The sequence below is a fragment of the Podarcis filfolensis genome, assembly GCF_964270895.1.
Source record: "Podarcis filfolensis genome assembly, chromosome: 14".
NCBI classification, from domain to species: domain Eukaryota; kingdom Metazoa; phylum Chordata; class Lepidosauria; order Squamata; family Lacertidae; genus Podarcis; species Podarcis filfolensis.
This window is the reverse complement of record NC_139616.1, coordinates 49,625,252-49,647,688: the sequence shown is the minus strand read 5'-3', so window position 1 is coordinate 49,647,688 and position 22,437 is coordinate 49,625,252. Positions and strand designations below refer to the sequence as shown.

The window sequence follows — 22,437 nt, the reverse complement described above, 5'->3', positions numbered from 1 at the left end:
TATTTATCCACTTGCACTTTGACGTGCTTCCGAACTGCTCACCATGTCGAAGGGATCCGAACCGCCAACCTTCTGATCGGCAAGTCCTGGGCTCTGTGGTTTAACCCACAGCACCACACGCATCCCTAGCAAATGTTTTAGAGAGCAGCAAAATGACCCTCGGAGCCTTTTGAGAAGAAGGCACCTTTTTCCCTGTACTGTACTATTTCGGTTCCTTCGAAACACATTCCTATCCAGACAAGATGCTGAGAAAGTCTAGGTGATTTTAATCTGTTTTAGTATTTTAACTTCCCTATGTTTTAAAGTAGAGTTGATTTTTAAAAAAATTGATTTCACCTTTTTATCTTTTGTAAACCGCTTTTAGGTTTTCTCTTTTTTGCAGCCAAGCGGTGTATAAATTTTATAAAATAAATGAGGTTCACAGAAGCAACCAGCCTCTCCCTGTCAACTATAGAGGAGGCTTAGAAAGATTGGGGGGCGGTACCCCAGGGTGGCCCCTTGCAAAATCCGACCCTCCCCCACCCCTAGGCGCTTTCGCTCCTGCTTTGCGCGCCCTGGTTGCAACGCTTCCCGCGTACCAAGCGCGCTGTCGCGGACTCTAGCGCTCTTCTCAATGTGTCAAAGTGATTGCGCGCGCCTGTGCGCGCACTTCTCTTTTAAAGTTTTTCTGCAACTCGGCTTCCTGCCTCTTCCCCCCCCCCCACCCTTCTTCCCTCTTACCCCGCCTCTCGGCCTCACTCCGCGATGCCTCATCCGCGCCCCTCCGCCGGGCGTCCCCAGCGCGGCTGACTCCGCTCCTCTGCCAGCAACAGCCTCGCGTCGGATCCGAGCAGCAACAAGCGCCAAGGATGCGCTCCGGGATCGCCCTCTGGGCAGGCAGCCCGGCTCGCGAAGAAAATTGACAAAAGACACCAGAGCCGGTAAGATCCGCTTCGCTTCGGATTCTGCTTCAAGGTTTTGTTTCTCTTTCAGTACCGAAGTAAAAACTGGCTGGGAAACGCGGTTCCAACGCGATCTTTATGGGACCGATCATGGACTCTCTTCCTGGCGCACGTGGTTAAGGATTGGCAAAATAATCTTTGGCCACTCTCGCTTGCTCAGTCCTGGGCACCGTGGCTTGCCTACTCCGGAGTAAGCCCAGCAGTGCCGTTCAGGAAGGAGGCAGTGGCGGAGAGTTATTGGTCTATTTCATTTATCTCATAAAATTTATACATCACTTGATTATTTAAAAAGAAAAAAACCTCAAAGTGGTTTACAAAAAGAAGAAAGCAATAAAATTATGTGCAAAAGCAGTTAAAAACAACTATTAAAAATTCTAAGTCAGTGATAAAAAGCACATGTCAGTATGCCCGTCTAAACAAAAAGCAGGTGTTTTTAGCAGGTGCCAGAAATGATACAGTCAATAGGCAGGGAGTTCCAAAGGGCCCTTGCCACATTAAAGACTGATTTATTACCAACGTGGAAGGACTATTATGTGGCGCCAGTAAGAGGGCCGGTTCTGCAGATCAAAGCGGTGGAGAAACGCCCTAGTTATTACTCCCAATTTGAACTTTGGCTACAACCAATAGCAGATTTCCTCTTCCTCTCCTCAAACCCAGAAATCACCTGGAAGTCACTAAAATTGCCTCCATCAGCTGGAGAACTTGGCCTTCACATTTCAAGTGGGCACAGTGGGGAAGATCTTCTCACTTACTACAGAAGAGGAGGTGCTGGTATCCCAGAGTTTCCCCTGGCTTTAGGCAGGAATCCTAACTCCATTTTCCTGGGAATAAGCCCCACTGAATTGAATAGGATTTCCCTCTGAATAGGCATGATTAGCCTTGCACCGCAAGTCCCCATTCTCTGATGTAACTAAGCATATCTATATCTAACTGAAAGTAGGGTTCCCTCCATTATGAAAGCTGGCGCAAGAGCTTATTGTTTATCTATTTTTCAAAATGATCACTTAGTGTAACAAAATCTCTGGATGGTTTACATCCTCCTCCCATTTTCCTTCCTTTCCTCCCTTGTCTCCAGTGGCGTAGCGTGGGTTGTCAGCACCCGGGGCAAGGCAAGTAATTTGCGCCCCCTAACCCATGGATTTTAGTAGGGGCAGAGAGCTGCCAGTGTGAGCGCCCCCCCCAGATGTTGCGCCCGGTGCGGCCGGCCCCCCCTGCACCCCCACGCTACGCCACTGCTTGTCTCCCCTGATTGTAAGGTCTTTGGGGCAGGGATCTGCCCTGTTATCCTTCATAAAAGAGGCAGATCGATGACAATTCATCTGTCTACCATCACCATCATCGGTGCGACAGCAAGTCTCTCCTAAACTGAAATAGTCTTCATGAGTCAGACTCAACGGGACTTGTACATGCATGACTCAATTCATCTGTAAGAGGTTTTTTAAAATTCATTCATTCATTCATTCATTTATACATAACATTTCTGTTCCACTCTTCTTGTGCCCCTGCACCACATGGAGTGGCTTACAACAATTTAAAATTGCAACACAAATAAAAATATTAACAATCTTAAAAATTAATGTGTTAAGTGGGCTAGTGTGGAAATACCAGAGCATCATTTGGAACCCTAATTTTTGATGTGCACCAGTCCTATAAGGAGCGGTTGAAAGAGCTGACTGTGTTCAAGCCCAGAGAAGAGAAGAATCAGGTGAGGCATGATTTCGTCCCCAAAGACCACGGGAACTGTAGTTTACCACTCACAGCACCCTCACAAAGAGCCGTTCTCAGGATTATTTGTGGAAAGCCATGTGCTTCAAATGTGTGGTGTGTCTATCACGACAGTGATCTTTAAATATCTGGGTGATAGGCTTGTCACGCAGGACAGGCCAAGCGTGTTATCTGTTGCTTCAGAGGGCCAAAGAATGGAAATTGAAGATTTTGGCTAAAGGTTAGGAGAGGCTTCTTGCTGCTAAGAGATCCTGCCAGCCTCCATAGGCATCCTTGGCTGGAGGCATTTCAGCACAGGCTAGACCGGGTCATCTGCCAGGGTTGCTGTTACTGCAAGATCCTGCATTGAGCAAAAGGGCTGGGCTGCCAGGGTCCCTTCCAACTCTGACAATCTATGACTCTGCATTTGTTCCTTTGCAAGGGGAAATTCCCTCTGTGTCTGCTCAGGGGCACTTTGTGCATTCTGGAGTTGAGTGTTGGCACTGAGCACAGGCACGGGGGACCTGAGACATGGCACAAATTAACCTCTTCCTTTGGCACTCCGGCAACCTGGCGGAAAACAAGCAAGGCTATCTTGCCACTCCAGATGCTTCCAAAGGAACAGCAACTGCAAGGAAGAGGAAGAGGAGGAGCAAAAGGAGGTGGGAAAGAGGCAGATTTGACAAGTGGCTTTTGTAGATTGTATGCATACGAGCCTGGAGAGTTTGAATTGCTTCCTATCATATGGCTGTCCTTTTCAGGCTTTCTGGGCCAGACACCTTTCTCTTTCAAGAGATTCCTGAATGTTGCGGTTCATTCTTGAGCATGTTCCAAGGCAGAAGCTGGCAGAAAGCAGATTTGGCGTCTAGCGGGTAGATCACTGGGCGATCGGCAGTAGATCGGCAAGCCTTTCTGATTCTAAACATGTTAACAAAATTGAATAATATTGCACAAAGACAAAGAATTGTCTGTTTTTCAGCCCCCTGTAAAATAGGAGCATTACCTGGTTGTCTTTGGCAAGATCTTTGTTCAACTCCGCAGACTGCTTTGAGGTTAGTAACCCTGATAATTTAAGAATTCAGATGTTGATCTGTTCTGGTAGATGCAGACCAGCCAGTGCCGGATTTACATATAAGTTAAACAAGCAATAGCTTAGGGCCCCACTCTTTTGGGGGGGCACCCCAGAAATGTAAAGGAAAAAAACAACTGGACGTGCATTTCCAAAATATAAGATAAAATACATATTTTGTTATGTGCAAATGGCTTTGGATACCTATTAGGTCCATAAAATACCATATTCAACACACAAAACCAGCGACAATTTGTTGTTGACAAAGGACAGCTGGACATATAAAGGGCCCCATTACCTTCAGTAGCTTAGGGCCTCATCAAACCTCAATCCGGCCCTGAGACTAGCCCATTGCGTGGCTCATTCTAGTACCTGACACTGAGCCAGCATTTTGTATCTGACTCTTGTCTGGTAGACCATGAGAGTTCTTGTAAAAAGGAAGGAAGACGATCCCACCGCAAACTTGAGGTCTGTCCACCACAGCTGCAGGGTGCCTCTTGGTCCTCACCATCCCCACCACAAAAGCAGCACACTTCCTACAACGCAGCCATTGCTTCATGTTGCACAGAGAAAATCAGGAGTGGTGGGCAAGTTTCCTTTCAGGGAAGCTCTGCCACCATTCCTGAGTTTCTCACTGATCCTGTTCCCTGGTGCACTCTTTGAAAACCTTTCTTTGTGAAATATACTCAGAGTCGCAAAGTGATTTCATGCTCTTTATTCAGCTCATAGTGGTGAGGAGGAATGAATGAAAGTCCCCTCAAAGTATCTGCTTTATATACATTATTTACACAATGGGCTGCACATGATTGGCTAATTCCAGAATTCTACTGTAAGCCAATCAGGTTGTGGATTCACTTCTATCTGAAGCATGATTGGGTGGTTCCTGCCAACCAATCATACTGCTGCATTGTTCTAGGACCAATCAGACTGCTGCCTTTTGGATCCTATTGTTCTAGGACCAATCAGACTGCTGCAGTTTGGATCCTATTCAACTCAGTACATAACACTTTGGTTATCCCTAGCAGCCGAGTAAGATTGTCTTCCATAAACATGGTCTTAACAGTGAGTCCGCAAGTGACTGTGGAGGCCAATTCTGGATCCACACGTCCTTCCACAGTGGGGACATAGGTTTCCGGGCAGGAGTTGATTGCGGTGTGGATTTGCCAAGCGTGCCTTCCTCTTAGCATGTTTCTCCCTTGTGTCCTGAGTTCGAGTGTCTTCAAAGCCCATGACACCTTCGGCATGCAGCGCCCTGGGTCTGGTCTACATGGGCAACAGAGAGCCCAAGGTTAGAATTAATGGAGGTGGCAGCATGGACTGTACCACCTCAGACTGCAAGTGGGAAATCAGGCTGTTGAAAGTTATTTGATATAGTACAAAAACAGCAGGGAGCCTGCAAGTAGAAAATTAGCAGCAGGAAAAGGCAGAAGTAGAAGCTGATGTTTTCTCTCTATGGTCAGTTTTTTGTTTTAGTTTTATGTAGCGTTCAGAAATGACATTCCCCACCCACAGTCTGCAGCAATGCAATTCATTTCACCGTCTCTGCTTTCGCACCTGTGCATGCAGACTGGGCCTAAATGGTTGTGATCAGAATGGGGTGCACAGACTTCAGGCTTGCGGGACCTATATTTTGCTAGAATCCTAAAGTCCATCAACCATCACCAGGGCTGGGTGGGTGCAGGGCAGTTGGTGATGGCAGATACGGCGGCTCAAGTGAAGGAGGTAATTCCCAACATATCCCTATCTGAGTTCCTAGCACCGATTTCAGAATCAGGACTGAGATTACAGAACTGAGATCCACTCCCCCCCCAAGCATTCTTAGGGCACTTCCACATAGCCTGTATATGTACCGTTCTGTCTTCAGGATGAATAGGCAGCTCCAGCTATCTAATGAGCACAGTTATCTCGCACTTACCAGTGCATCTCCCTGTCAATTTCCTTACTCCAAAAAAAAGTCTGATCTTTTAGGGAAGCGGGTTTGTTTCGCAAGACCTCCCAATCAATTATAATTGTGCAACCTGACTTTGTCTGTGTGTGTAGGACTCCCACTCCGAAAGCAACATCAGTCTGGGAAAACCCTTTGTTTCAGGAGCCTTATTTGGGACTTGGGGAGGAAAGAGTTTTGTTGCCACTCTTGCCATTGGCAAACACTTATGAGTCATATACAGTGGTGCCTCGGGTTAAGAACTTAATTCGTTCCGGAGGTCTGTTCTTAACCTGAAACTGTTCTTAACCTGAGGTATCACTTTAGCTAATGGGGCCTCCTGCTGCCACCGTGCCACTGCTGCACAATTTTTGTTCTCATCCTGAAGCAAAGTTCTTAACCTGAGGTACTATTTCTGGGTTAGCAGAGTCTGTTACCTGAAGCATATGTAACCTGAAGTGTATGTAATCTGAAGCGTCTGTAACCCGAGGTACCACTGTACTATTGTAGATCTACCTTCTGGCTGACTCTGCCTTCCAGCATCCTGCAAGTAGAGTTGGACCTTAAGGATCATCTAGCCCATCCCCCAGAAATGCAGGAATATGCAGCTGTCCCATGCGGGAATTGGACCTGCAACCTTGGCACTATGAGCACCACACTCTAACCAACTGAGCTATGTAGGATCATCCCCATGCTGTAAGCTGGGGAACTGGTACTTTGTTCCTAATAATAATAATAATAATAATAATAATTTATTTGTACCCCACCCATCTGGCTGGGCTCTGGGCAGCTTCCAACAAAGATAAAAAAATACATTAAAACGTCATACATTAAAAACTTCCCTAAACAGGGCTGCCTTCAGATGTCTTTTAAATGTCAGGTAGTTGTTTATCTCTTTGACATCTGATGGGAGGGCGTTTCACAGGGCGGGTGCCACTACCAAGAAGGCCCTCTGCCTGGTTCCCTGTAACCTCGCTTCTCACAGGGAGAGAACTGCCAGAAGGCCCTCGGCACTGGACCTCAGTGTTCAGGCAGAAAGATGGGGGTGGAGACACGCCTTCAGGTATACTGGACCAAGGCCATTTAGGGCTTTAAAGGTCAACACCAGCACTTTGAATTGTGCTCGGAAACGTACTGGGAGCCAGTGTAGGTCTTTCAAGACCGGTGTTATGTGGTCTCGGTGGCCGCTCCCAGTCACCAGTCTAGCTGCCGCATTCTGGATTAGTTGTAGTTTCCGAGTCACCTTCAAAGGTAGCCCCACGTAGAGTGCATTGCAGTAGTCCAAGCGGGAGATAACTAGAGCATTCACCACTCTGGCAAGACAGTCCACGGGCAAGGAGGGTCTCATCCTGCGTACCAGATGGAGCTGGTAGACAGCTGCCCTGGACACAGAATTGACCTGCGCCTCCATGGACAGCTGTGAGTCCAAAATGACTCCCAGGCTGCGCACCTGGTCCTTCAGGGGGCACAGTTACCCCATTCAGGACCAGGGAGTCCTCCACACCAGCCCGCCCCCTGTCCCCCAAAAACAGTACTTCTGTCTTGTCAGGATTCAACCTCCATCCATTAGCCGCCATCCAGAATATGCTCTAACCCCCTGAGCTACGCACTTTCCCTTGCATGTGGCTTGGGAAGAGGTTTTCTTGAAAAGCTGCATACACTTTTATTAAATTAATAGAAATAAATGAGATCACGGCTGGGGCAAGGTGAACTGGGGAAAGGATGTTTTGATCCTCAGACACACAGCTGGGGGGGGGACATTTTCCCTCCCTCGCTGTGCTTCCCTTTCGGGAAAGGATGTGTGACACAGACTTTGCCCTATAAATAGACCCTTTGCATGTTACTCATTCACAATCTCGTCTTCTTCCTCTTCTCTGTTTCTTTCTTCTGGCCTCCCACACACTCTTCTCTCCTTCCCACAGTTTGCCGCACTCTTAACTGCAGGCCCCGCCGTGATTATTTTGCTAGCAGAACTCTCACTGCTGCTTCCTCCCCAGCGACGATGTTTCGCCCACGTGTTTCCTCTCCCTTTCGCTTCCCTTGATCGCAGGCAAAAGAGGAAAAGGACGATGCTGGCTGGCCTGTGGGGAAGACATAGCCTTGCTAGTTAGTCTGTGAAGCCTCGGGATGCATTTGTGTACAGAGAGTCCCTGCACATGCTCAGAGGCACTCTCCTCTCTGCAGTTGCTTCATGCGTTTCGAGGCTGCACCCTGGGCTTGGAAACAGGTTCTGGGGCTGAGCCCTCACAGGCAAGACAGTTAGTAAGACAGAGTTTGCACTTAACGGTTAGAGTGCCGGGCTTGGACCTGGGAGAGTCCAGAGTTCGAATCCCACACTTGGGCCTGAAGCTCACTGGGTGGTTGGGAAGTCAGTCAACTTCCTCTCTCTCAGCCTAACCTACATTGCAGAAAACAAATGAAATATCGTGAAAATCCCTGAAACAAGAAGTAATCAACTAGAAATTTTGTCTTATGGAATTAAACTAAATAATAAAAATCAAAAAGTTTAAGGGAAAAATTAGAGAAACCTAAAATTGAACGAAGCCTTAACGGGATGCTGGCTACAAACCTCGTTTCACTGAACTATTCAGTTTCCTCAGAAGGAAATAGAGGAATCATAAACCTTAAATGACCAAAATTCAAAAAAATGGGGTAAAACTCTCAAAAATTCTGAAGTATTATAATCCTAACTCGACCTAGGTGAAGCAAAGCGCAGTAATAAAGGATTGAGGACTCAAAGGTAAAGTTTCTAATACTGACTTTACAAAAAAAAGGTTTGAAAACATCAATGGCAAGTTTTAGACGAAGCCCAACTTAAAGAAAGCCAAGCACAGTAATAAAGAGTTGAGAACTCAGCTGTGAAAATTCTACTATTGCCTTTACAAAAAGGTTTAAAAAACCTAAATGGTAGAAATTCAAAGAAATTAATACAAGATCAACTGTTTTAGATTTTAAACAAACTCAAGAACAGGGCTGAAACGCTCCCATGGTCTAGATGTTACTGCTGATCTTACTGCTAACCTACGGTACATTGCAGGGCTGCTGTGGGGATTAAATTAGGAGGTGGAATAACCATGTACACCAACTTGGGCTCCTCGGAGAAAAGGGGGGGCAATAAATGGAATTAAATAAATAAGTCACTATAAATAAGTCTCTAAAACCACCCACCAAATCTGTCAGTTTGGGGAATCTGTTGATTTTGGCTTCTCTCAGTTTCACATTTTCCCGTTCTCCACATTTCAGCATCAGTTTGTGATTTCCTTTCTTACTTTTTTTTTTTAAGTCCTCGTGAAAATTCATCAGCGTTTTAGTGCAAATTTCTCTCAATATGTGCATTTTTGCAAAGAATCCCCCCAAATAGAATGCATTTTTGTATGGTATTTTTTACATTTTTATGCATGCCTCACCCAAACATGCAGATTTTTGCACACATTGATTGGCTGGAGACAGTGACGTCTTTAGCATATACGCCGCTGGGGTGCAAAGATCCCCCCAGTGCCCCCAATTTTACTTTAGCCACCCCCAAAGGTGTCAAAGGTGCCGCTGACCCCTCTGCCGCATAGCAGCTCAATACAATGTGTAACATAATATTTTGATGTAAGAGTTAATTTCGTGTGCCATTGTGAATGACGAGTGCTGCCACTGGCGTGGCGCATCTTTGGTAAATGAGCACTATTTTGTTTTTCTAGCTTGATCAAAATTATTTATTATTTCATAACAGGTAGATAGTTAAGAACTTAGTGCCCCCCAGAATTTGGCGCCCAGGTGCCCCGCACCTCTTGCACCCCCGGGTAAAGACAGCCCTGGATGGAGAAGCACATTGCAAAAAATAAAAATGGAGAAGTGGAAATTCTGATGGAGATTCACTTGTTGTGCGATTCGGTAGATCTGAATGGGATTTCTGCCCCATTCTTACCTGCAGCCAAGGGGAACCATGTGAGTGTATAGCAGGGGTGATGGTGCCGACTGGGGCTAATGGGAGCTGCGCTCCCGAAATATCTGCAGGGCACCAGGTTGGGGAAGGCTGCTTTTGCCTGCTGGGCAGCCTCCCTGGGGCAGTTCCAGTCTGTGTTACCAAATTCCTCAGCATGCCATGCTTGAATCCTGCTGGATTATTATGATGTTTTAACAACCCAATAGTGCAGTAGCAGGGTGTTACATCACATTACCCCCTCCTTTTGTAATCCTCATACAACTCTTGCCCAATGGTTGCCATTAATTTGACTCTGAATTGATTTTAGAATGAATTGATTTTAGAATGTACAGTGGTACCTCAGGTTACATACACTTCAGGTTACAGACGCTTCAGGTTACAGATGCTTCAGGTTACAGACCCTGCTAACCCAGAAATAGTACCTTGGGTTAAGAACTTTGCTTCAGGATGAGAACAGAAATCGTGCGGCAGCGGCGTGGCGGCAGCGGGAGGCCCCATTAGCTAAAGTGGTGCTTCAGGTTAAGAACAGTTTCAGGTTCAGAACGGACCTCCAGAACAAATTAAGTACTTAACCTGAGGACCACTGTATTTCAATTAAATGATTATGATTTTATGTAAACTGTGTTATTTTTACTGTTGTTAGCTGCTCTGAGTCCGGCTTCAGCTGGGGAGGGCGGGATATAAATAAAAAATAATTATTAATATTAGTATTATTATTAGTATGATTATATACAAAGCAAGCGAACAATAAATAGTAAGAGAAAGAAACTGATCAGCATTTGTCTGTCTCGGGAGACAATGAAGGCATGCGCCTTCACAGAGGAAGGTTGCAGAGCCTGCTGTGGCTGTAGAAGCAGGTATGGGAGAGACATGTTTTGTTGCAGCTGGGGCAGATGAAGGCGTCCAGTTGTGCTGCTGCAGATGCATCATGGCATTTCTTCTCTCTGTGCTCCTCCCAGTGGTCATTCTGCATAGATGTCGCTGAGACAGGAGTGAATAAATGGGGACACACCATTGTAAATCATGACACCCATATTTCCCGAGCTGGTGTGGATGGTGAATGTTGAGCATCTAAGTCCGAAGCATAATAATGTCCCACCAGATGACATAAATGCATTCTGGACCCTCCTCCCCTCTGGAGACACACAGTTTATGTGTGATTCCCCCCACACACAATAGCCAAAGTCCGTAAGTTCTTATACCACACAGAGAAATGCCAATATTTCACCGTTTTCCCATTCTGGGCTATTGAAATCCTAGCTGCAGCCAACACCCATGTCAAAAGCAAATTCTTAGGTGTTGAATTTTTCATGGTTTCCCATTGTTAGGCTACCAAAATCCAGGCTGCAGCTAATATCCACGTCAAAAGCTCTTTAGAGTGGAGAGCTCCCATGTTGCGTCCGTGTCTTCAGCTGTGGGAAAGCCTCAACAGGTGATTGACTTAGTTTAGACATTTCTTGATATCCTTGAGACCAGAATAATGAATCTCGCTGGTTTTGATGGTCAGGCTCCTTCACAAAGCCTCCCCTTCGCTTCGCTTTCTGCTGCCTCAAAGCCCATAACAGGACGTTCCATCGGGATAACAGATGGACAACAACTCTGCGTCCCCAGACCATGTAAACAAGTTGTATAGCTCCCAGCCTTTTGCTGTTTTATTAGTCGTGGGGAACTTTGGCATTGACCTCTGTTGCGAAGACTTGGGTTTATTAAACTGCCTTCTCTCCACTGCTCCTTTCATTATTATTTTTTAAGCTCGGTAGTTTATTTTCAGTTCTGCTGATGGAATGCTCACAGGCATAGATACATGTTTGTGTGTGGAAACGCCTAAGAGTTACTTGCCTGTGCAAACGTTCCCACTGCTTAGAGGCTGCTCCCCACCCCCTCCAGCTCGGGTCAATAGTTTTAATGGAGGTGAACATTTTTTTTGAGACTAGCCTTTCTGTTTTCCAATATCTTCACGGGCTTTCAGAGTTACAATAGGTTGCTCTCAGAGGTGCATAATTGGAACCTGTAGCACGAAGCCACTGAGTTGTAAAAAAAGGGGGAAGCATGTCTCTCCACTTCTTTCACTCCTCTTTGATTCCCTGCAAAAGTTGGTCGGGGTTTTGCCCCTTTTCACTAGAGCAGGGTCAGCAACCTGTGGCCCTAGGGCTACAGACAGCCCTGTGGAGAAATTTCAACCGCCCTCATAAAATACCGTATTTTTCACTCTATAAGATGCACCAGACCACAAGACGCACCTAGTTTTTGGAGGAGGAAAACAAGAAAAAAAATATTCTGAATCTCAGAAGCCAGAACAGCAAGAGGGGTCGCTGCGCAGCGAAAGCAGTGATCCCTCTTGCTGTTCTGGCTTCTGGGATAGCTGCGCAGCCTGCATTCGCTCCATAAGACGCACACACATTTCCCCTTACTTTTTAGGAGGGAAAAGGTGAGTCTTATAGAGCAAAAAATACGGTAATCCATACAAAGCACTGGAAGGAGCACTGCATCTCTGCAGCAGAGGAAGAGGGAGGAAACAGAGAGGGAATGGGAGTAGCTCCACACACTCGGGGACTCTGGCCCCGCCCACGTCTGGCTTTGGCCCCGCCCACAGTTAGCATGCAGCTCCTGACAGATGTCCAGCAACATCTGGTACAAAGACAAGAGTCACCTTCATTGCTCAACCAACTGTTGCCTCTAGCCCTTCTTCTTCTTCTTCTTCGGCTGTCAGGGTGGTTCACAACATAAAGTTACAATATAAAAAGGTAAAGGGACTTCTGACCATTAGGTCCAGTCGTGGCCGACTCTGGGGTTGCAGCCCTCATCTTGTTTTATTGGCCGAGGGAGCTGGCGTACAGCTTCCGGGTCATGTGGCGAGCATGACTAAACCACTTCTGGCGAACCAGAGCAGCGCATGGAAACACCATTTACCTTCCCGCCAGAGCGGTACCTATTTATCTACTTTCACTTTGATGTGCTTTCGAACTGCTAGGTTGCCAGGAGCAGGGATTGAGCAACGGGAGCTCACCCCATCGCAGGGATTCGAACCGCCAACCTTCTGATCGGCAAGTCCTAGGCTCATGAAAAGCACAAAATACGTGGTAAAAATCAGAACAATAACAAACCAATAATAACCCCCTTCCCACAGACACATTTAAAAGGCCATAGAATGCTAATCAGCTGGACACCTGGTTGAAGAGAAACTTTTTCACCTGGCGCCTAAAGATATGTAATGAAGGCACCAAGCGAGCATTCCTGGGAGAGCATTCCACAAATGGGGAGCCACCACAGAAAAGGCCGCTTCCTAGGTTGCCACTCTTCAGACCGCTCATGAGGGAGGCGCTCAAAGAAGGGCTGCAGGTGATGATTGCAGGGTCTGGGTCGGTTCCTATAGGGAGAGGTGGTCCTTGAGGTAATGCTCTCCTGAGCTGTTTAAGGCTTTGTAGGTCAAAACCTACAAAAGGGACGCGGGTGGTGCTGTGGGTTAAACCACAGAGCCTAGGATTTGCCGATCAGAAGGTCGGCGGTTCGAATCCCCACAACAGGGTGAGCTCCCGTTGCTCAGTCCCTGCTCCTGCCAACCCAGCAGTTCGAAAACATGAAGTGCAAGTAGATAAATAGGTATCGCTCTGGCGGGAAGGTAAACGGCGTTTCCGTGCGCTGCTCTGGTTTGCCAGAAGCGGCTTAGTCATGCTGGCCACATGACCCAGAAGCTGTACGCCGGCTCCCTCGGCCAATAAAGGGAGATGAGCGCCGCAACCCCAGAGTCGGTCAAGACTGGACCTAATAGTCAGGGGTCCTTTTACCTTTACTAGGTCAAAACCAGCACTTTGAATTGGGCTCAGGAACTAATCGGCAACCAATGCAGTCGGGCCAGAATTGGCGTTATATGCTCAAAACACCTTGCCCCGGTGAGCAACCAGGCTGCTGAATTCTGCACCAGCTGAAGTTTCCAAACCGTGCTCAGAGGCAGCCCTGTGTATAACGCATTGCAGAAATCTATAGGTGGCCCCTGGAAGTTTCCTGCACCCCAGCACTGATGGCTCAAGGTAGGACAGTTGGCAACCTTACATTCAAGTTTCATGCTGATGTAAAAGGTTGCAGGCGAGGTGCAATAGACTCAGCAGGAAGAAAAGATGCACAACCCATTCTAATCAGGTCCCTTTGCTGCCTGCCGCGCAGCGGAAGAGCAGCGTATCAACTATCACCAGAAGATTATGGAAAATGTCAGTCCAAGGCTATAATCCTCCAGCCAATTCCTCTGAAAGCAGCCTGCCGACTTCGCTGGAACTACTCCAGAGTAAAGCGTCTGGAGACACACACCCGCCCCGGCCCTAAATGTTTGACATGCTTTTGTTGCAAAGGTTAAATATACACACAGCATTGTCTAAAGATTAGGAAGAAGCGGCTTTTGTAAACTGTTGTTCTCACAAAGGGCTGGCCTCGGGAAGCAGACGCAGCCATTGTGCCGGCAGAGGCTTTGCCTCCTCGTCCCTGAAGCCCTTTCAAGGATACTCTCCAGCTACACAAAGCAGCCTCTGTAGTTTGGCAAGGAAAAGATGTTGCATTTCAAAGCAAACAGGTGAAGATGGTTAAGGGGCCATCCAGCCAGGTCTGTTGGGACCATTGGAGTGTTTTCTGGGGGATGTGCACCCTCAAAACTTTAAGGTTGCGCACGCAGCATCTCTTGCAATCCATGTCTGCTTCGCAGCTTCCCTTCCCCGCAAATGCAAATATTCAGAACGCATAGGTTTCAATTTTTTATTTACTTAGTTCATAAAATTTATACAGTGGTACCTCTGGTTATGAACTTAATTCATTCCGAAGGTCCGTTCTTAAGCTGAAACTGTTCTTATCCTGAGGTGCGCTTTCACTAATGGGGTTTCCCGCTGCTCGCGTGCCTCTGACGCGCAATTTCCATTCGCATCCTGGGGAAAAGTTCGCAACCAGGAGCAGCTACCTCTGGGTTAGCGGAGCTCGTAACCTGAAGCGTTCGTAACCAGAGGTACCACTGTATTCCGCTTGATTGTAAAAAAAGGGAAAAACCTCAATGTGGTTTGCAAAAGGAATAAAACAATAAAATCAAGCAATTTAGACAGTCAAAAATATCAAAATACGCAACAAAGTGTAAACACACCAGCATTCCAGACACTTGGGTAGGCTTGTCTAAACAAAAAAATGTTTTTAGCAGGTGCCGGGAAAAGCAAAGTGAAGGCACCCATTTGATATCAATAGGCCTTTTTGTGGCGTTGCAGTTTGGTTGTTTTACGGAAAAATCTAGGTGTGAGGCTGCTCAGTCACCCAGCTCGTCGGGCAGAGCCCACGGGTCCCTGCGGAATAAAGGAAGGAGTCCAGCCACCAACCGGAGCAAATAGCTGTAGACCAAAGTTTATTGTGCAACAGGTTCAAAGAGGAATTTTGAACCCTGAGGATGGGGTGACAAGGACTTTTAAAAGTTTCTATCTTATCCCAGCATACAGCTCATTAAGCATCATTGCTACATCAGAAAAGGGGAGGGTTATACATGATTAACATAGGAGAAATGTGTTGGGGCAACAGGTGGATACAGGATATGTATTGGGAAGTACATTCTAAGCATCAACTACAAAGGGACAATAGAACTTTGGTTTGCATAGTCTGCCACCTGGGCAAGTCCGGAGGAGCGCCTTTGCCCAGTGATGGACACCTATGAGTACCTTCTTGTGAGTACGTGACCTCCCGTTTGAGGGACTATGGCGGGGACCAAGTGGTTTCCAAGTCCTTGGCCAAGGAAGCAAATTGGCGGTGGAATGAAGGAAACTAGCAAAGGAGTTGATTTTATATGATTTTTAAAGCTAGGTAACTTCCCTGAGCTGTCAAGTTGAAAGGATACCTTTATGCATAATATTTGTGACATTTAACAACTGTAAAGATGTGCCCCCCCCCCCCGTAATTTCCGTAACAGTTTGCAAGTTGCTTTGGGTTGCCTTGGGCAAGGTAAAGCAACTGGCAAATTTAATAAATTGATAGATGATTCCGTACTAGGGCAGCCTGATCTTGTGGCGACTTCAGCTCGCTTCTTGCTGGTGCAGCCACTCCCACGTACTTCCTGTTAGTGCTGTTTCGGTGGAAACGAGTGAAGGTTTAGCACGGAGATTACATCTTTTATGCTTTAAAAACAACAACAGGTGACGGGGCAGAAGGTCGCCTGGGGCCCCGTGGGACTCTGGCGCTAGGAGAGCTGGCTTCCTTGCTGTTGCCGCTGGATTGGTTGGCATTTAGGGAGCTGGTTAGAGGTTGTGTGGCCATCTGCTGGGATTTCTTTAGTTGGACTAGAAATCCTTTGGGGTTCCCTTCCGAATCTACAATCCTATGATTCTATGGAAAGCAGGAGGGGGTGGGTGCCTTTTGCAACGCTCCATTGACACAATAAGAGTGCATTCATGGCTGATTCATACTGGACCATCCTCACATCTTTCTGCTCCCATGTCATTGTCACCTGGAGGGGAGTGCTTGCTCTATAGCACAACAACAACAACAACAACAACAACAACAACAACAACAACAGGACATTTACTGATTGGGAACAAAGAAATAGGGCCACCCCAAAGCTTTTGCAGGTGCAAATAATATTGAAAGGGGGTTCGTTTATCACTGCCCTGAGCAAAAAAATAAAAAATTAACAGATGAACAATGAAAAGGACATCTGGAGAGGCCCTTTCTCAGGTGAAGCCCCACTGAATTTGCTGAGGCTCACTTAGAGGAGAAATGCAGAAGACTGCAGAGGTCTTTTCCCTTTGCCTTTACAGATGATGATCTTAATCTGCCCCATTTTGCAGCCTGGATATCTCCCCTGCTCTCTCGCTCTCTCGCTCTCTCTCTAAAAAACAAGTGTTCACGTCAATGGCCTGCCTGTCACCCAATCTCATTTTCGGACGCCGATGTGAATGTGTCGGTTTACAAAGTGTTTCTCCGACTCGAGGCTTGCCACTTCCCAAATAGGGGAAGTGTGAAGAGCTTACGTGGAAACTTTGAAGCATCCTCTGGTTCTTGTGCTGTAAATGAGCGGGTTTTGTTTCCTTCTGCTTCATATCTCGTAACCTTTTCTCCGTGAGGCATTAACATATGAAAAAAGATGGTTAAATATTTGTTCGTAAGGCAGAATGAACCCCTAGGCTCCCGTGATCATCTTAATCTCAGATTAAACTGAAGGTTGGGGAAACAATGGTTCAGTCACAAAATACTGTTACGTGTTTTGGAGGGGTCAGTTTGGATGATCCCTGAGGGTCCCTTCCAGGCCTGCTTAGAATCTAGTAGAAGAGGCTGCTGAGCCAGCCAAACCAGTTCTTTTGTTAAGGGAATGGGGTTGCACTAGATGACAACGATTCTATGATTCTATGCATGGCTTTGGCTGGCCAGTTGGGTTCTGCTAGTTACCATATCCAAAGAGGCTGCTCTGTTGCCATGGAGACAAATGCACGGGGCCTTTTCCCACCACTCTTACAGGACACCACATCATCTGAGGATGGAGAGCATGGGCCAAATGAGAGCTGTGTATGAAAGAGTTGTATCTGTGGGTTTGGATGATGCTGGCAGCTGCAGAGACAGAGACATGCCTTGCTCTGTGTCAGACCCATCTGCCGTGCCAAAGTGATCTCCCTCGGGCGGAAGCCTGGACAGTGTGGATGGAGGTCCTGGGCTGCCCAGATGACTAGATGCTCCTCTTGGCCTCACTGGTGGGGTCCAAAGGAAAGCAGAGCATGATGTTTGGCACCAGCTGGGCTGCAGGATTGGCCAGAATTACTCCTGAGCCTTTTCTTCTCCCAAAGATGTTCCATGAGGCAGCGGAGGTTTAGGATCAGAGTTTCCCTTCTCCTAGATGGGCTCCCTTCCCAGGTGGACGAGAACACCTGCCCCTTACTTCAGCAGTGGGCAATACAGCAGTTGCTAATCCCCTCTATAGAGGGGGTGAGGGGTGCAGGTGGCACTGTGGTCTAAACCTCTTGGGATCAGAAGGTCGGCGGTTCGAATCCCTGCAACAGAGTGAGCTCCTGTTGCTCTGTCCCAGCTCCTGCCAACCTAGCAGTTCAAAAGCACACCAGTGCAAGTAGATAAATAGGTACCACTGCAGCGGGAAGGTAAACAGCATTTCTGTGCGCTCTGGTTTCCGTCACGGTATTCTGTTGCACCAGAAGTGGTTTAGTCCTGCTGGCCACATGACCTGGAAAGCTGTCTGTGGATAAATGCCAGTTCCCTTGGCCTGAAAGCAAGATGAGCATCCCAATCCCATAGTCGCCTTTGACTGGACTTAACCATCCAGGGGTCCTTTACCTTTACCTTTTTTACCGAGTGGGTAATAATAATAGTAACAGTAGTAGTAGCAATAGTAGTAGTTGTTTTAATGGTTTTCTGGCCTAGCCCTCCTCCCATAGACTTCAAGTATCACTTTCCTGTGAGTTTTCAGCCATCATTGGCCCATATCAGGCAGTCATCTGTTCTATCTTTCCGTCCACATACTGTACTGAGTTATCCATTATTTCTGCCAGCCTTGCTGCGGTAGGAGAGGAATCTGAATTAAGCCATCTCAGTTAGAGAAACCCAGTGGCGGTTGCATAAAACAAGGGAATCAAAATCCAAATGTCCGGAAGAAAGCAAAATAACTAGGTATTAAAGCAACTAGGCTATTCGCTGCGGGCAAACAGCGGGGAAATATTGGCAGGGATAGAGCTGCATGCTAAAGAATGCCAGGGCGGCTGAGAGGGACCCTTCTGCCTCTTGCCCAGTCACCCAGGTGGGTGGGCAGAGGCCACAGAGGTTGGGGTGCAACTCAGCCTGAGCAGGGATACAAAATAAACAGTAGGGAATACATCAGGGTTTTTAAAACAACCTGAAATTATGCAATAATTCCTTTGTAGTAAGGGCTAACAGAAGGGGCGTGGGTGGCGCTGTGGTCTAAACCACAGAGTCTAGGGCTTGCCGATCAGAAGGTCGGCAGTTTGAATCCCCGTGACGGGTTGAGCTCCCGTTTTTCGGTCCCTGCTCCTGCCCACCTAGCAGTTCAAAAGCATGTCAAAGTGCAAGTAGATAAATAGGTACCGCTCTGGTGGGAAGGTAAACGGCGTTTCCGTGCACTGATCTGGTTTGCCAGAAGCGGCTTAGTCATGCTGGCCACATGACCCGGAAGCTGTCTGCGGACAAACGCCGGCTCCCTCGGCTTATAGAGCGAGATGAGCGCGCAACCCCCAAGTCGTCCGTGATTGGACCTAATGGTCAGGGGTGCCTTTACCTTTAAGGGTTAACAGATTCCATCCCCGCAGCTAGAAAAGCAGGGTCCCCCCCCCATTAGAAAATTAAAATCCAGATATCAGCCTGTGCAGAGGTTTAGTATGAGCAGCTGGCCAGAGACACTTCATTGAGTCATATGCAATAAAATCCAATGTGATCAGCTCCTTTACTCCCTGATTTTTGCATTGTTATTGTTATTAACCCCAGTCCTGCTGATAACTTCATCCAGTCCCATTATGGCTGACACACAGCCAACCGGATCCCAGCAGTGGGATTGGACAGAGGAGCCCTGGTGCAGCTGCAAAGCTTGAAGCACACGTGATAAGATATGGAGGAGCACCTCGCCACATTCACTGTGCTTCCTCCAGTTTCCTGTTGAGTGACGGGTGGGGACTGCTCGTACTTCCTCAGAGCCCCAGGAGAGCAGCTGGGACCATTGCAACAGAAATTCGCCAGAACTAGGCGTCCCCTTAGAGCAGTGGTGGCCAGACTTGTCCTTCCGGCTGTTTTGGGACTACAATTCCCATCATCCCTGACCACTGGTCTTGTTGGCTAGGGATGATGGGAGTTGTGGTCCGAAGGCAGCTGGGGGCCAAGTTTGGCCACCACTGCCTTAGAGGCATGCTCTGCAATGGAGACACATCTGGGCCCAGATGTGGAAGGGGTGGCAGCTGGAATTGCTGCTATGCCATCCAACAGGTGAAGGCAGTGGGGTTGTGGCTCTTTGCTTCCCTTCCGCCTCCTCTGGGGCCTGCAGAAAGAGGCGGCCGCAGAGTGGACTGGACCATTTCACACGGCGTAAAAAGGATGCCATTTCTGAAGAGTTTCCCCAGGCTAAGGAGGAGCCCTCTGTCAGCTTCAGGCACAAAGACTTGCATGTTTCCGCAGGCATTTTATGAGGAATTTTCATTGTTCATATCTTTGCATGCTTTTATTTTTTGCTTCAAATTTTATGCACCCTCATTTTAAAAAAGCTCACAGTTCAGTATATAAAGACCGTCAATAAAACAATAAATCAATTGGCTGGTAAAAGAAAGAAAGAAAGAAAGAAAGAAAGAAAGAAAGAAAGAAAGAAAGAAAAGAAAAGAAAAAGAAATTCACCAGAACTGCTGTTCAGCCACCCCAGGTCCTCAATACACACTGCTCAGGACTGCGCCCCGGCGAGGTCACTCAGATAATTTGGGCCCTTTAAAATCCATCTAAAATACTGGTCATCTTCACTTTTCATGGCTTTTTCCATTTTGGCTGCTTTAACAAGGCTGCCTTTTTATCTGGGACGAAGACTTCTGTGTTTCCTGAAAGCAGATCCATTTCTTTATGCTTGCCATTTTTATCGTACCTTTCCTCCAAAGAGTCCATAATGCCTTACAAGGTCCACCTCCGATTTCATCTTCACAAGAACCCTGCTCCAAGTTCACCTAGTGAGCTTCACAGCCGAGTGGGAATTTGAACCCAGATATCCCTGGTATCGAACTGGCACTGCGACACCACAGATAGGCTTGGGTTGGCCAGCGTGGTGTAGTTGTTAGAGTGTCAGACCAGGGTTCGAATCCCCCGCTTGGCCACGAAGCTCTCACTGTGTGAGCTTGGGGTTCAGTCACTGCCTTTCAGCCTAACCTACCTCACAGGGTTGTTGTGTGTATTCAGTGAGGAGGAGGAGGAGAACCGTGTATGCCACGTTGCACTCCTTGAATAAAAAGATGGGATAGAAATGCTTCATGGTTGAGTGCGGACTTGATTTATTATATTTAATAATAATAATTATTATTATTTATATCCTACCCTCCCCAGCCGAAGCCGGGCTCAGAGCGGCTAACAACAATAAAAGTAACACAGCATTCTAAAATCAATTCATTCTATAATCAATTCAAAATCAAATTAATGGCAACCATTGGGCTAGAGTTCTATGAGGATTACCGAAGGAGAGAGGGGGTCAGACTGTGCCTTGGCCAAAGGCCTGGTGGAACAGCTCTGTCTTGCAGGCCCTGCAGAAAGATGTCAAGTCCCACAGGGCCCTAGTCTCTTGTGACAGACGGTTCCACCAGATCAGGGCCACGGCCAAAAAAGCCCTGGGTCTGGTTGAGGCCGGCCTAACCTCCCTGTGGCCCGGGACCTCCAAAATGTTTTTGTTTGAAGACCGTAAGTTCCTCTGTGGGACATACCAGGAGAGGCGGTCCCGTAGGTACGTGGGTCCTAGGCTGCATAGGGCTTTAAAGGTTAAAACCAGCACATTTCTATTGCTTTGCATTCAAATGAATTGCACGGCGGCTTACAAAAATAAATAACAATAACATCATAGAATTGTAGAATTGGAAGCGGCCCCAAGGGTCATCTAGTCCAACCCCCTGCAATGCAGGAATATGCAGCTGTCCCAGGCAGAGATCGAACCTGCAACCTTGGCGTTATCAGCATCATGCCCCTAGTAATTCACAAATATGGCATAAAACATATGGACTAATTAACAAATTGTCAGTAAAACAATTACAATCTAAAAACGCCATTAACAAAACAACTAAAAGAAAGAAAGAAAGCCAAACAGCAGAATTACAACAAAAGCCACATTATCGCATTAACAAAGCACTACGGCATTCATAATCTATAAAACAATATTAACAACATCAACAAAACAGCAGCCAAAAAATAAACTAAGCACTGTTGAATTCATGCACACTCCCCACATTCCCATGACTCATAATCTTTCACTCTGTTCAGCTCATTACAATGCACATGCACATGATGTCCGTGGCAGCAGCTCTCTTCTGAAGGTGGGGCTGGAGGTGGGGCAGTGCAGGTGAAAGCAAACCCCCCCCCCCCGCCCACACACAAAGTGGCAAACAGAGTCTCTCTCCCCTCACAGTTCTTCCTCTGGAAACAGTTGCCTTATGCAGGCTCCTAGGACTGGAGGGTCAGCCAAGGCAGGTGGGGAAAGCCATTGCCTGATGGCCAGCATAAAGTCTTGCTCCCCTCACCCACATCTCCCAGATTGCCCTCGGATACCCTAACCACTGTACCACGCTGTCCCACACTGGCATGTCTCTTACTGACAATTCTCACCTTGTTACTGATCACAGGCAGTGCCGGATTTAAGTATAAGCCAAACAAGCTAGAGCTTAGGGCCCCACTCGCTTGGGGGCCCCCAAAAAATTAAAGGGAAAAAAACCCTAGATGTACAAAATATAAGATTAAAATAAAATAAAATACAAGAACCTGCAGTGTGTATTTCACTATTAATATACTACTTCTTGTGGAAGACAGGAGTGCCTGGCGTGCTCTGGTCCATGGGGTCACGAAGAGTCGGACACGACTAAACGACTAAACGACAAATACTTCTTCTCAATTATATTTCAGTTCAACAATTACTTTGATAAAATACATATTTTGTTATGTGCAAATGGCTTTAGATACCTATTAGGTCCATAAATTACCATATAGCATATATTCAACACAAAAAAGTGACAATTTGTTGTTGACAAAGGACAGCTGGACATATAAAGGGCCTCATTACCTTCAGGAGCTGAGGGCCTCATCAAACCTATATCTGGTCCTGGTCACAGGCAGAGGAATTGGAGTGCATGTGATGAAAGATGGTAGTGAAAGAAGCCTTTACTGAAAAGTAGAAGGA

At 47.0% G+C, this 22,437-nt stretch overlaps 1 protein-coding gene across 1 annotated transcript in view; it reads left to right on the top strand.

Annotated features, from left to right (window-relative positions):
- The first annotated feature begins 746 nt into the window (after window positions 1–746).
- Window positions 747–22,437, top strand: part of CARD11 (caspase recruitment domain family member 11) — a 96,450-nt gene continuing 74,759 nt past the window's right edge. The window contains exon 1 of the mRNA XM_083585583.1: window positions 747–918. The gene's annotated coding sequence lies outside the window, so the exon portion shown is untranslated. The remainder of the gene's footprint in view (window positions 919–22,437) is intronic.